General features: G+C 34.6%; 1 protein-coding gene across 10 annotated transcripts in view; it reads right to left on the bottom strand.

Moving 5' to 3' along the window:
• The window catches only part of DLC1 (DLC1 Rho GTPase activating protein), a 493,459-nt gene that overhangs the window by 99,548 nt on the left and 379,147 nt on the right, over positions 1-14,764 (bottom strand). The window contains exon 6 of one of the 10 annotated variants that reach the window (XR_007402565.1): positions 1,628-1,727. The exons of the other annotated variants lie outside the window; for them this stretch is intronic. The gene's annotated coding sequence lies outside the window, so the exon portion shown is untranslated. The remainder of the gene's footprint in view (positions 1-1,627; positions 1,728-14,764) is intronic. 10 annotated transcript variants of the gene reach the window in all.

Consider the following 14,764-nt stretch of genomic DNA (forward strand, 5'->3'; position numbering starts at 1 on the left):
GATGGCAGTCATTGTGTTTCAAGATCAAAAGCAGATGAGTTGCCTCGTCAAACATGTTTGTACAAGTAGCAACAGCTGCAGTGGCAGTTTTGAGCCTTTATATATAAATAAACAGTTCCTATCAATGGTGAACAACCCAGCTGAAGTGACTATGAATGCAGCTTGTTATTACTGGAACCATGTTCTATGAAGAATAGTTGATGGAAATAAGGATACTCAACTTTGTAGGAAAGAAGATTCAGAGAAAATCTATGATTTCTCTCTCTAGTGGTAGGACATTTGTGAAGAAGAAGAATTAAACTTGTTTTTCCTTGTGGGACTTCAAAGTATACGATGCAAAGCATAGAATAGAAGACACATGGAGACAGATTTCAGACCCACTCAGGGGACTATTTTCTAACAGCTCCTTAGATATGACACCACGGTACCAAGTGACGTGCCCTTCCCTAGAGATGTCCAAGTGGATGCTTGTGGGCCATGTGGCAGGTATACTGTGATTTCATTCCCATTCTTCTAGGTTTCAGAGATAATAAAATAAACAAACAAACAAATAAATAAATAAAAGCAAAGGATCATTGTAGAAACACAGGCTATAGCTTTTCAAGTTTGCCAGTTATATTAATTGGCACCATTTAATGAAATAAAAAATGTTTTTTTTTAATTTTTTTTTTAATTTATTTATGTATGATAGTCACAGAGAGAGAGAGAGAGAGAGAGAGAGAGAGGCAGAGACACAGGCAGAGGGAGAAGCAGGCTCCATGCACCGGAAGCCTGATGTGGGATTCGATCCCGGGTCTCCAGGATCACGCCCTGGGCCAAAGGCAGGCGCTAAACCGCTGCGCCACCCAGGGATCCCCTGAAGTAAAAAAATGTTTTAAGCTAAGAAGAATGGGGGCACCTGGGTGGCTCAGTGCTGGAGTGTAGTCTGCCTGTGACTCAGGTCATGATCCCGGGATTCTGGGATCGAGTCCCGCAGTGGGCTCCCCGCAGGGAGCCTGCTTCTCCCTCTGCCTGTGTCTCTGCCTCTTTCATGATGTCTCTCTTGAATGAATGAATGAATACATAAATAAATATCTTTTTAAAAAAGCTAAGAATAGAAAATACTGTAAGAACAGATAGTTCTTGAATAGTAAATAAATTCAGTTCTATGAAAGAGATATCATTTGTGTAATTTAAAACATGCAATCGATACATCCACGCACGTACACCGATGGAAGAAGAAATATCAACTCATGAGCATGGTTGCCTCTGGATGCAGAGAGGTGAAAGGGACTGGAGTGGTGTTGAGAAGGACAATTTTGTCCTCAATATTTTATTTCTTTATGTAATAAAACAATAGCACAAATAAAATAAAATGTCTGTATTTGTCAATTCTGGATGCAGGATGCAAGGATGTTTGTTATATTATTCTTTTATATTTTTCTGTATTAAAATAATTGCTCTCTCCTCTCAAACAAAATACCAAGCTTTACTCTATTGCCCTGGTTTTTCTCATTTCAACAGCCACCACTGTAAGCTGTGTTGTCCATTAGTGCTGATTCACAGGCCATTATTTAGGGGATAGATGACTATTCATTTATCGACTGTATCCTACAGGCTTACAATGGGCTGTATCCTACAGGCTTACCATGTTTATGCTTCCTCCCATCCTGTGATTCTGTGGTTCTACGATTCTTAATTTTCAGCAGATACCACTCTTACAGTTTCTTTCAGCTTTTATATTTTCTCTGAAAACAGAAAGAAACTATTCTTCAGCAATCCTGTGATAATTTGTGCTGATTATGTGAGGCTAAGAGAACTTCTCCCTATTTCACAGTCACGGTATACTATGTTGTATACCTAATATCAAAGTATCCTTAAGTACTTCTTATTTTTTTAAGATTTTATTTATTCATGCGAGACACAGAGAGAGAGGCAGAGACATGGGCAGAGGGAGAAGCAGGCTCCCCACAGGGAGCCCAATGAAGGACTTGATTCCAGGACCCCAGTATCATGACCTGAGCCCAAGGCAGATGCTCAACCACTGAGCCACCCAGGCATCCCTCCGTAAGTACTTCTTTAGGTGAAGTCACCTATAATCATGGCTTGAAATGAGCTGGGAATATTTCTAGCGGTGGGGATGTTTGGGAGAGGGGGCACAGGTGGGACTTTAATTTGATTTCACTACTTCAGAGTACTTAAAAACCAGTCCAGAATATCCTCCAATTTATTTTTTCTCTAATTGGTCTTTCTTTACATCTCCTTGCAAACTACCTGGTCTATGATATATACTCAGTAGTTTTTTTTTTTTTTTTTTTTTGAATAATGAGTACCCATGAAATATTTCAGTTCCTGTCCTTACTTATTTCAGACGTTTTTATCTAATTCTGGGAATAGTTTCTAACCTAGGGTCTAGGTGGAATCTCTAGTGGAGTAAAGAGAGTGATGTGTCATTAAGCCATTTTCAACATTTCAGAAAGATTCAAGAAATCTAACTAAAATGTCCAACTTACTTGCTTTTGGATGTAATTATATCAACACAGTTTGCTAATAGTAGCTGTCATAGTGGATCAGAGTCCCTAATTAGTAGGTATTTAAGTCATTGATTTATGTTTTTAAAAAAGGAGGTGAGATTTAAGAAAAAAGATCTCAAAATAAAAGATCTTCTGGAAACTAATGTAAGTCCTAGAAGAGATTCAAAATCTGGAACATGGTCTGAGCTAATAAACAATTTTTAAAATAGTGTTGGCAAAGGGATAAAGCAAAAAAAATCCCATTCACACTAAATTGACACCAGTAATTCTCACGTTCAATAGGTTGGCCGTTTGTTTTGAATTGCACCGTTTAGAAAGGCAAAGTGGAGTTGTTGCTTTGGTTCTAGAGGTTACCTCTCCCAATATATCAGGAACTCAGATAAAGCTGCAACTCCTTGGCCTGGTATTTAGAACATGAAGTTCAAGCAGCATTTACCACTAATAGCGATTTGTAGCTTTGAATGGACTTTCACATATAAACTCATCCTAATCACTGATTTCCAAACATGACTTTTTTTTTTTTAAATGCCATTGAATACAGTGACTAGTACATTTCTGTTCATTCCTTAGAACCACCATTGAAATTTCACTTCTCTTAGGGATCATTTCTTCCTGCTCCACTAGTCCAGACTTTTTAGTGCCTTCTCTTTGTTCTCATTCAATTGTGTATATACTTTTATTAAATCATTCTTATTTTATATTAAAAAATTCTTATTTTACATTAAAATTATCTTTATATATGTCACAAGACAGGGAAGGGAGGATGTTATTTCTATGTATTTATGAACGACAACATAGAGTTCAGAGAAATGGGTAAAAAAGCAAACCATGGAGCTGATTGGTGTTAGAGGCTGAACTTGAAGCTGAGTCTTCTGTCTCCAGCTCATGCTCTTTCCATTCTAAAGCACCACTCTTTGTAGTATGCTATGACGCTCAATTTTGTTAACTATAACAAGTATCACTATGTTTTTGTTTATTAAAACTGTGGCAATTAAACATAACATTTTAAGAAAAGTAACAATGGCCCTAACAGCCTGCATTTACTTAAGTGTTTACAACATGCCAGGCAATATTCTAAGAGATTCAGATGTATCAATTCATTTAGTTCCTGTAACAATCCTACAAGATTATTAATAATTGCAAATTACTCAATTTATAGATAAGGAAATGGAAGTGCTGAATTGTTATATAATTTGCTTGAAGTCACCCAGCTAAAGAGTGGCAGAGCTGTGATTCATACTGCGGTAGTCTGGCTTTAGAATCCATATTTGTAATGAAAGTAGACTGAAACATTGGTGTTTTCTCTCCCCAGTGAAGCTTTGGACATGAACAGTGTCTACAAGATTGGTTTCCATTTTGACACCGTGCAGACCACGAGACCAAGGTTTGGCTGTGGTTCTCCATTTATAGTTTCAACTATAACCACAGAGCACAGAAGACAGATGGAGTTGATTCCGATGATTGAATACATTGGGTTTCATGTGGATAGTCATTATGAAACAAGTAGGGATTTTATTTTGAGTTTTGTTCCCCCCTACTCCCCTTCAAATAATAAAGCGAACTGACAATTGAAGGAAAAAAAGAAAAAAGAAAAAAATCCAAACAACCTGTTTCTGATTTATTTGGGACTTCATTCAAGGTTATAGGAAGCATTCAGAATTATATTTCAGAATGTTCAAAAGCAGCCATTCTCTTTTGAAATAACTTGAAATGAAAAAAAAATTAAAATATGTAATGTCAAGCTATGTTAAGAAACTTCCACATGTAAAACAATAAAAATGAAACAAAAATATTCATTAGGTTTTACATTGTAAAGACCACCTCAATATAAAACCCGGATAAAAAACAAAATAAAATCTTGACTAAAAACAAGTGCTTCATAAATACTTTATGCCTTGTGATAATAACCAATCAAGAACTTACTTCATTAAGAAAGTAAATTTAAGAAGATGATATAGAACAACGACAAGGACCCTAAGACAAGGACCTGAGAATGTGTCTAAGAAGAAAGATTTCTAATTCCTAACATATTAGGTTAAAATTCAGTCACCATTATAGTTATTTAAATACTATTGTAGTCCAGCAATTAAGAAGAAAAACAATTTATGCCGCTGAGGTTTTCAGAGTTTCTAAAATCTCTAGAATATATTCTGAACATTCTTGTCTAACTTCTATACAACTAACCTACTTGTTTCTAATAGTTTCCCTAAAATACATCTTGAATGCTGTATATGAAGTATTCCTGAACACAGGCCAAATGACCTGTGTCTTTATTCTCCAGATCTTAAGTTACCTTCCTTCTTTTATTTATATTTACTAACCAGCTTGTCACCTTCACTTTTCTTTGGGGTTCTTCTTTTTACTCCTTATCCATCCACCCACCCACCCATCTGTCCGTCTGTCTGTCCATCCAACATTTGTTTCACTTTCCAGACTATGACTTTACTCTTATCAAAACAGAAGCTTCTCTCTTTTAATACATTTCTCCTCCTTTTCAAGGAGAGCCTCAGATTTTAGTTTTAGAGTCAGTTTTTTCATAAAAAATTATAAGGAAAGTGAGATTCACTTCTACTCTTCTGAACACTCACCTCACACACTTTATCCCTCTTTGCTCTTTTATAAACCAAAGACAGTGTTGACATCATAGTATTTAGGTTGTGTCCACTTACATATTGTACAATTACTGGTTTCTATGGTTTCCATTTTAGGTTATAAGATACTAAAGGTAACTTAGCATCCAGTGTCAATAATCACCATCTTCTTATAAAATTTTCATTTGGATGATTTATTTTTTTCAAACAATACCTGGGCTCTCTTCACCCAAGATAATGAATAGGAAATTTGCTATGAAATTATAAACAAGGGAGGAAAGTTAAGGGGATAAGTGTCTAGATTCCTTCCATCGATTTTGGAATTATGTTGGGGATTTGTATTTCTAACTTTGGACATGTCCTGAAAGTGAAATGAAGATTCAATTTTCTCTAAAAAAGAAGAAGCTGAACAAAGCTGGAGATTGTGTACAGTCCTGTCTCAACGATGAGTCAGCTGTATGTGAACAAAAGTGACTTGATAGAGTGGGCTGGGGTCTCATCCTCTCTTTTTGCTAGTTTTACACTAAGAATATCTTTCCCCTCCATCTGTACTAGTTGTCAACAAGGGCTCTCACTTTTTAAGGCAAGGGTTCCTCAGGGTTATGGGCAGAAGAGGAAATTCCTTTTAAAATAACTTTGCGATAGGACTCTTGTCCCTTGCATGAAATAAACCTTTTGGGAAACAAAAGAGAATGGATGGGAAATAACATGATAAGAAAACAACTCTGTAATTTTGTGTGAATTTTAAACCCAAACTCTGCACTGGGGGAGTTGTTAATGGTTTGTGCTGATTCATTTCCCTGACGCTATTATTACCCTAAAGCGAGACTCCATAACAAGCCTTGCACATACTCATAAGCCTTATTAACTTCTTGGGTCTTTGATGTGTTTTCGGTCAACAGAATCATTGTAGTATGCCTATCATGGGAATGGCTTTGAAGAGAGTCTTGAGGCTTGGAGGCGCAAAAATGCTCAGGGGGAAGTGATTCCTTTAAGGGATATATTGCCATAAAGCTAGAAATAATTCCAAAGTCCACATTCAGTGTAGTGAACTTCAAGGATTAGGACAAATGGACCCATGTACTAACACATTCTGCTGTGTGTGCTAACATATAGGGTCTGTGTGGGCTGGGAGGTTGGAAAACAGAAAACCTGTGGGTAGTGCTAACCTCTGACATGAGTGAATGTCTTTACAAAGCTCACTTACTTTCAGTTATTTGAAGGTCAAGGTAATAAGAACCCCTAGCATAGGTTAGGTTAAATACACTATTCCCCTCAGACTTTAAAGACAGCTTTAGTATTCTGTTGATTAGTATTGATATAGGTAAAGCTCAAATTCCACATTAAAAAAAAAACAAAAACAAACAACTTTCTACACAGAAATAAATTACTGGAGATGTAGACAGTTTTAGGCTCAGTTTAGCACTTTTACCCATTCCTATATATATATACACAAATATATATTCATATATATATATATATATAATCTCCTCACAGGTTTTAAAAGCAATAAAATATTTTATTAAGCTAAAGTCATAGTTATTTCATTTCATTATGAGTAGGATACTTTACAAATGAAATAAATCACTGGCAAAAGAATGCTGCACTTTAATCATCTGAAAACATAACATTTTTTTAAAATGGTCACTAGATATTTTGCTGATTTCACCAATTACTTGTCACACTTTGGCTGGAAATTCTGAACCATTCCATTCATTTATTAACTCAGCCAGGGAACTGTTTTTAAAATTTTATGAGAATGTTTGTGGTCAAATTCCTTCATTGCCTTTACATATGACTAAGTGGAGAGAATGCTTTTCAATTGGTTAATGGTACAGGCACCTGCCTTGTATTTTGCACTGTAACCATAACTATGATGCTAATTGGCTTGCTTCTTAGTACCTTTTTGATCATACTGCCTGAATTTGGCCAGTCTTGCAATGGAGCATTTTGTGATCACATGTAAAAATGAAACTGTTATAGACCAGATGGCATTATTGGGTGGTCACACTAGAAAAAACAAACTGCACTGCAGGTTTTAAGGAAAATAGAGATCATGTCAGTCTGCAGTGTGGTCTAATACACATCATTTGTACCTCTTAAGAGTTCTAGTACTCATTCTAAGGCAGAGAGGCCTGAAAGACCCAATCTCACATCCCAGCAAGTATGCAAGAGGATCCTTTGTGGTCTAGGGAGAAAATACGAAAACCTCTATTTATAGTTTATCTTTTTATTAACGAAAAATGAAATTAAGTATTGCTAATATTTAATATGTAGACTGACAATGATTCACACCTTTATTCCACAAGTCATGTGTGACAGCACTCTAAGTCAGCTGAGGGAGGATTGTGAATTACATGGATTGGAAGAGTTGACAGTTTCTGGTACTCATTTGCTTTTAGAATATACATATAAGTTTCAATTTACCAATGGATAAACACTGGTAAACTTAATGGATCTAAAAGATATATTATTTTGAAAAGAAATTTCACTGAACATAATGCTGATTAGTTCATATATAGTGAAGAGAAAGAAGTTGATATTTCTTCAACTCTTAGTATGATCTCTTGATGTGTTGACAGTCTAACCAGATTTGGTAAAATGCCGCCTCCATTCCCCCTCTGCCATGAAATTATCATAAGGATTATGAAAATATTAATATACATTCACTATTTTTCAGAGTGAAGCTTGATCTGCATGACAAATGTACCTCGAAGTATCAGATAAGGACAGAACAAAGTCATCATGCTTAGCAAGAATTTTAAGCTGACACATCCAAAATATAGTCTCTTGATTTTTTCCATAACATACGGTTATATGGTGCTTAACCTAACATTTAATGCTAAAATTTTAGAAGCCACACTTGAAAACTTTCACTTATGACTTACAGGTACATTAAGGAAACACTTGTTCTTCATGCCAAGATAAAGATGGCTAAAAGAATTCTTGAAAAACAGTATGTCAAGCCACAATACATTCCTTTAGTAGAAAGCACTGGTGACGTTATAGATTAGAAAACAAGTTTTCTAACAAATTATGTAGTATAAGAGGTTTGGTGGATATAGTTAAATGAAAGTGTAGATGTTTCTTTTTTTTTTAATTTTTATTTATTTATTTATGATAGTCACAGAGAGAGAGAGGCAGAGACACAGGCAGAGGGAGAAGCAGGCTCCATGCGCTGGGAGCCTGATGTGGGATTTGATCCTAGGTCTCCAGGATCGTGCCCTGGGCCAAAGGCAGGCGCTAAACCGCTGCGCCACCCAGGGATCCCAAGCGTAGATGTTTCTAACAAGTCGCAGACTATAATATTTACTAAATTTTGTTTCAATAATGGAATATAAATGACTACCTTCCCACTTTTATTATGAGTCACTAAAGGAAAGAAAAACCAATAAGGTGATATTCTCAATAAATGACTCTTTCAATAAAAATCATATTTTGCAGAAAAACTATTCATTTAACCACAAAAAGAATTCTAGGCTATGTTTATAGAGACAACATTGGAAAATTAATAGATAAGCTGCAAAAAAGTCAAAGCCAAAAGTGCACAAAATACTACAGGTTGACACTGATATTCTAATATTTTAATTTAAAAATTAACAAACTATTGCGAATACTTTACAGTATTTGAAATGAGGTAGGGAGTGACCAGAAAAACCATTTACTGTGTAAAGACTCATTGGTTATCTCATCATAAAGAACCTGGAACTGGAAGATAAATTATTCATTTTTCTTTAACAAAAAGCAAGTATTTCAAATTTGCTGACATTTCTGCGATGAAAAATAGCTGTCACTGTTATGTTAACTGAGCATACATTTTTCAAAAGTCGATATATAATGTGTTTCACCAAGATAAAGGTGACATTTGAACAATAGATGAGGAAGTAACTGCTTTATAAGACAAACAACAACTTGTGTTATGTACAAAGCATTCTTAAAATATTTTAGAAATGTGTGCATTGTTATATGAATTTGTTATTGAAAATGATGTGTATGTATCACCTATTAAAACTCCTATAAATAACATTAAACATCTTAATACAGGTTTTTCTCACCAGCTCAGTTTTTTGTAAATGAAGAATTTCAGTAATTTTAAAACATACATGTTAAAAATATAAAAATGCAGTTTCCTATTTGAATTTGAGACATTAAGGGAGAGATTTATTAGTAAAATTTCAGCAGAACTCTCTGGATAACTGTTAGACTGGATGGTAAATTTTGTATCATGACTTATTTAAAAAGTTGCATTTTGTCAATATCAAGTTTTGCACATCTTTTTCTCTCATGATGCCTTTAAATCAAGGATTGAAACAAACTGAAGTTTGAATCAGGATGCCACCTCTTGTTAAACAAAGATTGAAAAGACAATTTGAAGCATAATCTGTCACAATTCTGTCTCTGAAAATTATTAGTAACATTTAAAGGAAAGCAAAAATTTTTAGGGGGCCACTACTAAAAGGTAAAACTCAACCTTAAAAATAGACATCTTTTATGTTTGCTTTATATGTTAGTATAGAATTACATGTAAATGATTTAGAGAAACACTTTGGCCCCCCAGGGGGCATTTGGCAGGGTCTAGAGATGTTTTCAGGCCATTGCAATGGGGAAAGGTACTGTTAACCTGTAGCTGCTAGAGGCTGGTGAAGCTGCTTAACATCCTACAATGCACAGGACAGGCCCCATGCAAATGATCTGGTCTCAAATGTCCATAGTGCAGAGGCTGAAAAACCTTGTTTTGGAGATACATGAATTTTTTTAAAAATTTTATTTTATTTAAATTCAATTAATTAACGCATAGGTTATTATTAGTTTCAGAGGTAGAGTTCAGGGATTCATCAATTGTATATAACACCCAGTGCTCACATGACCTCCCTAATGTCCATCACCCAGTTACCCCATCCTTCCACCACCCTCACTTCCAACAACTCTCAGTTTGTTTCCTATAGTTAAGAGTCTCTTATGGTTTGCTCCCTCTCTGATTTTGCCTTATTTTATTTTCCCTCCCTTCCCCTATGATCCTTTGTTTCTTAAATTCCACATATGAGTAAAATCATGATAGCTGGCTTTCTCTGACTTATTTCACTTAGCATAATACCTTCTAGTTTCCATCCAGGTCATTGAAGATGGTAAGATTTCATCTTTTTGATGGCTGAGTAATATTTCATATATGTGATATGTGGATATATATATATATATATATATATATATATATATATATAGTGGACATTAGTCATTGTGGGCTGCAATAAAAACTGGGGTGCAGGTGCCCTTTCAGATCACTTTATTTGTATCTTTTAAATACCTAGTAGTACAACTGCTGGGACGAGAGTGGCTCTATTTTTAACTTTTCAAGGAAACTGCACACTGTTTTCCAGAGCAGCTGCACCAGATTACATTTCCACCAGTAGTGTAAGAATGTTAATATACATATAGTTTGTGCACAAAAATATTTTATCCACTGTATTATGACTTTTGAGAAGTTAAATTATCAGTTGATATGCTATTTGGTTCAAAGTGCAAAGTATTTGGTATTTTTTCTAACTCAGCATAGCATTTTTATTCAAATTTCACCTCATTTTTACCCATGTGAGTTATAAATTATGGGTTGACTAGAGAAGAAGTCAGTAATCAAGCCCACATGTGCACAATATCTTTTCAGCTGTTTTGTTATTATTTTTCTAAAGTATCAAACTATATAAGATAAAGTTAAATTTTCATAAGGCTATATATACATTTGCATGCAGAGTTCAAAAGATTTAATCTTAAAGTATGGGCACTAAGATGAATTTCATGAAACTTATTCATATCTTATCACCTATGAGTTTCTAGGCGGAGAAGGACTGAATTTAGAAACACAGCTAAAGATTCTCGTTATCAGGCTCTTCCCGGTCTCTCTCTCTCAGTCAGTCTTCAAAAGAATATTGTGAAGATAAACACAATTTTTAGTACTTATCAATCACTTTTTTTCAGTAAAAGAGTATTAGATCTTTAAAAACAGTTTCAGATTCACAGTTTCCATTCTAAAAAGCTAGTACAATTAGTTTCCATGTCTTCAGTGCATGGTTTTGGGATTAAAACTGCCCAGAGGTACACTGATGGCTCTCCAACTTTAATTTCTTCTTATCTGATATTCTATCAAACTTCTGTTTCCTTGCCAGTGTTCAGAGTTTCAGATCAATGATGAATCATGACTTTGGAATAGAGATTTAGAAACTTAGTTGCAAAATTAAAACAGCGATGGACACTTGAATATAGGATCACACACATACACACACACATCCATTTTAGTATGCCTAATAAAAATACAAAGAAGCAAGATAGTTTAATAAGTATTTCCTTAACACCTGGAGGAGTTGATGATGGGGGAAAGATCATAAAAACCTATGAAAAAAGAAAATATAATTGTCCAGTATTTATTATTTGAAGCTTAAGTTATGAAAATGCCATTTATATTATTTGTATTAATTATATTTAATATATTTTATTTTGATGTTAAAGAATATAAGAAATGTTGGGCACCTGGGAGGCTCAGTGGTTGAGCATCTGCCTTTGGTTCAGGTCATGATCCCAGGGTCCTGGGATCTAGTCTTGCATCAGGCTCCAATGCAGGGAGCCTGATTCTCCCTCTGCTTGTGTCTCTGCCTCTCTCTGTGTGTCTCTCATGAATAAATAAATAAAAATCTTTAAAAAAAATATAAGGAATGTTGAATATGAAAATAAAAAGAATGTTAAGGGTCACTGAAGACTTATATTTTTCTAATTATTTTTTCTAAAGCCTGTAAATTCAAAAGAGAAAACACTCTCTTGGAAAAACAATGCTTTGGGAAGTAGTGGTGGGGTTAACTACCTGCTTAGGAAGGCTCTTATTTTTTATTTGATATATATTAATGTATGCATGTATATCTATAAAAAGATATACAGATCAATCCTTCTTTCTAGAGATATATGTAGATATATCTACAAAGAGTATCTAAACATTTTTATGAGTACAATGCGGTCTTAATTTCCACAATTGTGTATAATTTTCCCCTTAAAAACCATAGTCCTTTCAGGAGAGTTACTGAATCTGCAACTGTAAGTAGAGAACAATAAGGTCATGATGAGATAGAGATGTTGGGTAATTGGCTAAACTCACTCAAGAGCTAGATGACTTCTGCCCAGTAGTCTCCCCGACAACAAAATTAAAGGTTATTTGAGATTATAGAATATGCTACTGCTCACAGAAATACCATAGAAAAAATATTGAAAAAAAACCCAGAATCTTATAAATATTAAATATGGGAATAGGAAGTCCAAGGCAATGAATTAAAATCAATTATGGGCTTTCAAATGCAAAGATTACAGTTGATAAATTTTACTGTGTCTTGAGGGGTAGTGGGCAGGGAGGAAATAAATATTTTTATTTTGTTTCATTTTGTTTTTTCCTTTCAAGTTTCTAAGTTAAATGCTACAGGACAGGTAAGGAAGGAACAGCAAACTTGTTGCCCATCTGTCATGGATTGCTTGCTAATTTCTTGCCTTTATTTTCTTTTAAAAAAACAGTTAAGAAAACACAGCACATTCCCACAGTTTCTCCTGTTCTTTTGTCCTCAGCAATTTTTTTTTTGTCTTGTTTTGTTTTTGTCCAGTTCTGGCTATTTTTACATGCTGTTTTCGTAATACACAAATATTCGTTAAAGGAGCAGATCAAAGGTTACAGCACTGAAATCTATCAACGAGGATTATAATATTTAATGGTGTCAGAACTGCAAAAGAATAAATAAATAAATACGCTAAGCCTGCTAATAAATGTTAAGAACAGAAGGTGAGCAGAAGTAACAGAATTTGATCTTTGATAGAGATCCATATTTCAAAACCATTTCTGCAAATTTGCTGTGTTAAATCAGCTTTGGAAACGCTCTTTTTCTGACTTCTGGAAAGAAGGGAAGTGATACTTTGATATTGCAAGGCACATGGTCCTTGTTTGCTATTTGGTACCAGGTGGTTCAATAGAACCACTTTAAGTTTTCCACCTTTTAGTGGCTTGAATAAATTTTTATTTTGATTAAATTGTTTTATACCTTCATTATCTTCAAAATGATGACCACATACAGCATTTGTCATTCTTGCTGCTTTTAAATCTTTCTCTAGTCTGAAGCCTTAAGTAATGTATTTATTCTAGGTCATTTCATCTGTAGGAATAATAGTGCTCCGATATGAATAGAGTCTTAGTTTTCTTATTCTTATGGGCTTGTAACTACCCAGCAAAAAATAGTGAAGGTGATAAAAGGTAAGAGAAGGAGAGCAGTATCTTCTTCAGGGAACTTTTAAGATAAATATTGATCTAAAATCCTAAAATTCATTGTAAGCTACTATATTAGTTATCAACCAATACTAGTCATGTTTTTTCTCTCTGTCAGATAAGTAATATAATGATACCACATCAGGATTGGTAGGAGAAATGTCAATTTCTTTTTTCTAGTTCCTTGTAATTGAAATATATGTTACAGCATGATAGCTATAAAACAGAAATAAAAAGTAGCCTGGCATTAAAAAGAAAAGAAAGGGAAATAAAACAAAAGAAACTCATAAACTGAGGAGTGTGTTTCTTTTTCCATGTATCTCCATGAAGTCTCTGTCCATAAAATGATCCTATGTAGTGTGTATATCAGCATTCTAGAATGGAAACTTAACAGCATATACAGATTGTATGTTGGCAAAGTAAAGCTGATCAATAGTGAGGTTACGTAAATCATAACCAGGACTTTAACACATCACAGAAAAGTCATTCCTACAAACAGCTGGTACCATGCCCGATGCTCAAGAAATAGCCAGTGACTCCAGTTTAAACAAATGACAGTATAAATATGTAAACACTTTATGGAGAATTTAATGTTACAAAGACTTCTATCTCTGTTGAATAACAGAATAAATGGCATTCTTTCTATTTTGTTCATATAAGCTGGCCAGCCATGCTGGCCTTCAAGCTTCCAGAGTTCTATCCCTATCTGTATCCCTGATCCTCCCCTAGACCTGCACTGGCTATTATGTCTCTAGTGTCTACCACAGCTCGATATGAAAGACTGACTGAATGAATGAATCCATGTTTGTTGTCTTCCTAAAACCATATTTTCTGTTTGTATTGGTTCCTGAAGATTTGGTTTTGGTATTACTTTTGGTACTCATTTTACAAAAGAAGATTGACTTAGAAAATGTTCATTATAGTGTGATATTTTAATGTCAAAACTATTTTTTTTGGTCAAAACTATTATAAGAGAAAGAGGAAACATAAAAAGTGATTGCTTGGTATTAACGATGGACAGCACCAATGGTATTATTGACGGTGCTTATGTTTTCTCAAGTAGCTTTCTCAGAATAGTTTCAAGAACTTCAAACATGCCTTTCATCCTCATGTTATCTCTGTGATATGTGAAATATTTTCAATATCACCATATAACAGCTTGGGAGGCAGGCAGGCCTGAAAGACAGAAGTCCAGAAATGTTTTCCATTTGACCAAATGTTTTTTTTTTTTTTTTCTAGTTCTGGACTTGGCTCATTTTCATTTGACCTGGTCAGCATTTGCTTTACTCTAGGGCACCGTTTTCATCTTTATTTGTGTAGCTTGTTATTTGCTATAGTAGAAATTTTTAAAAAATGGCTTCTACCTTCTTTTTAAATCT

Source organism: Canis lupus, chromosome 16, assembly GCF_003254725.2.
Source record: "Canis lupus dingo isolate Sandy chromosome 16, ASM325472v2, whole genome shotgun sequence".
Taxonomy (NCBI): domain Eukaryota; kingdom Metazoa; phylum Chordata; class Mammalia; order Carnivora; family Canidae; genus Canis; species Canis lupus.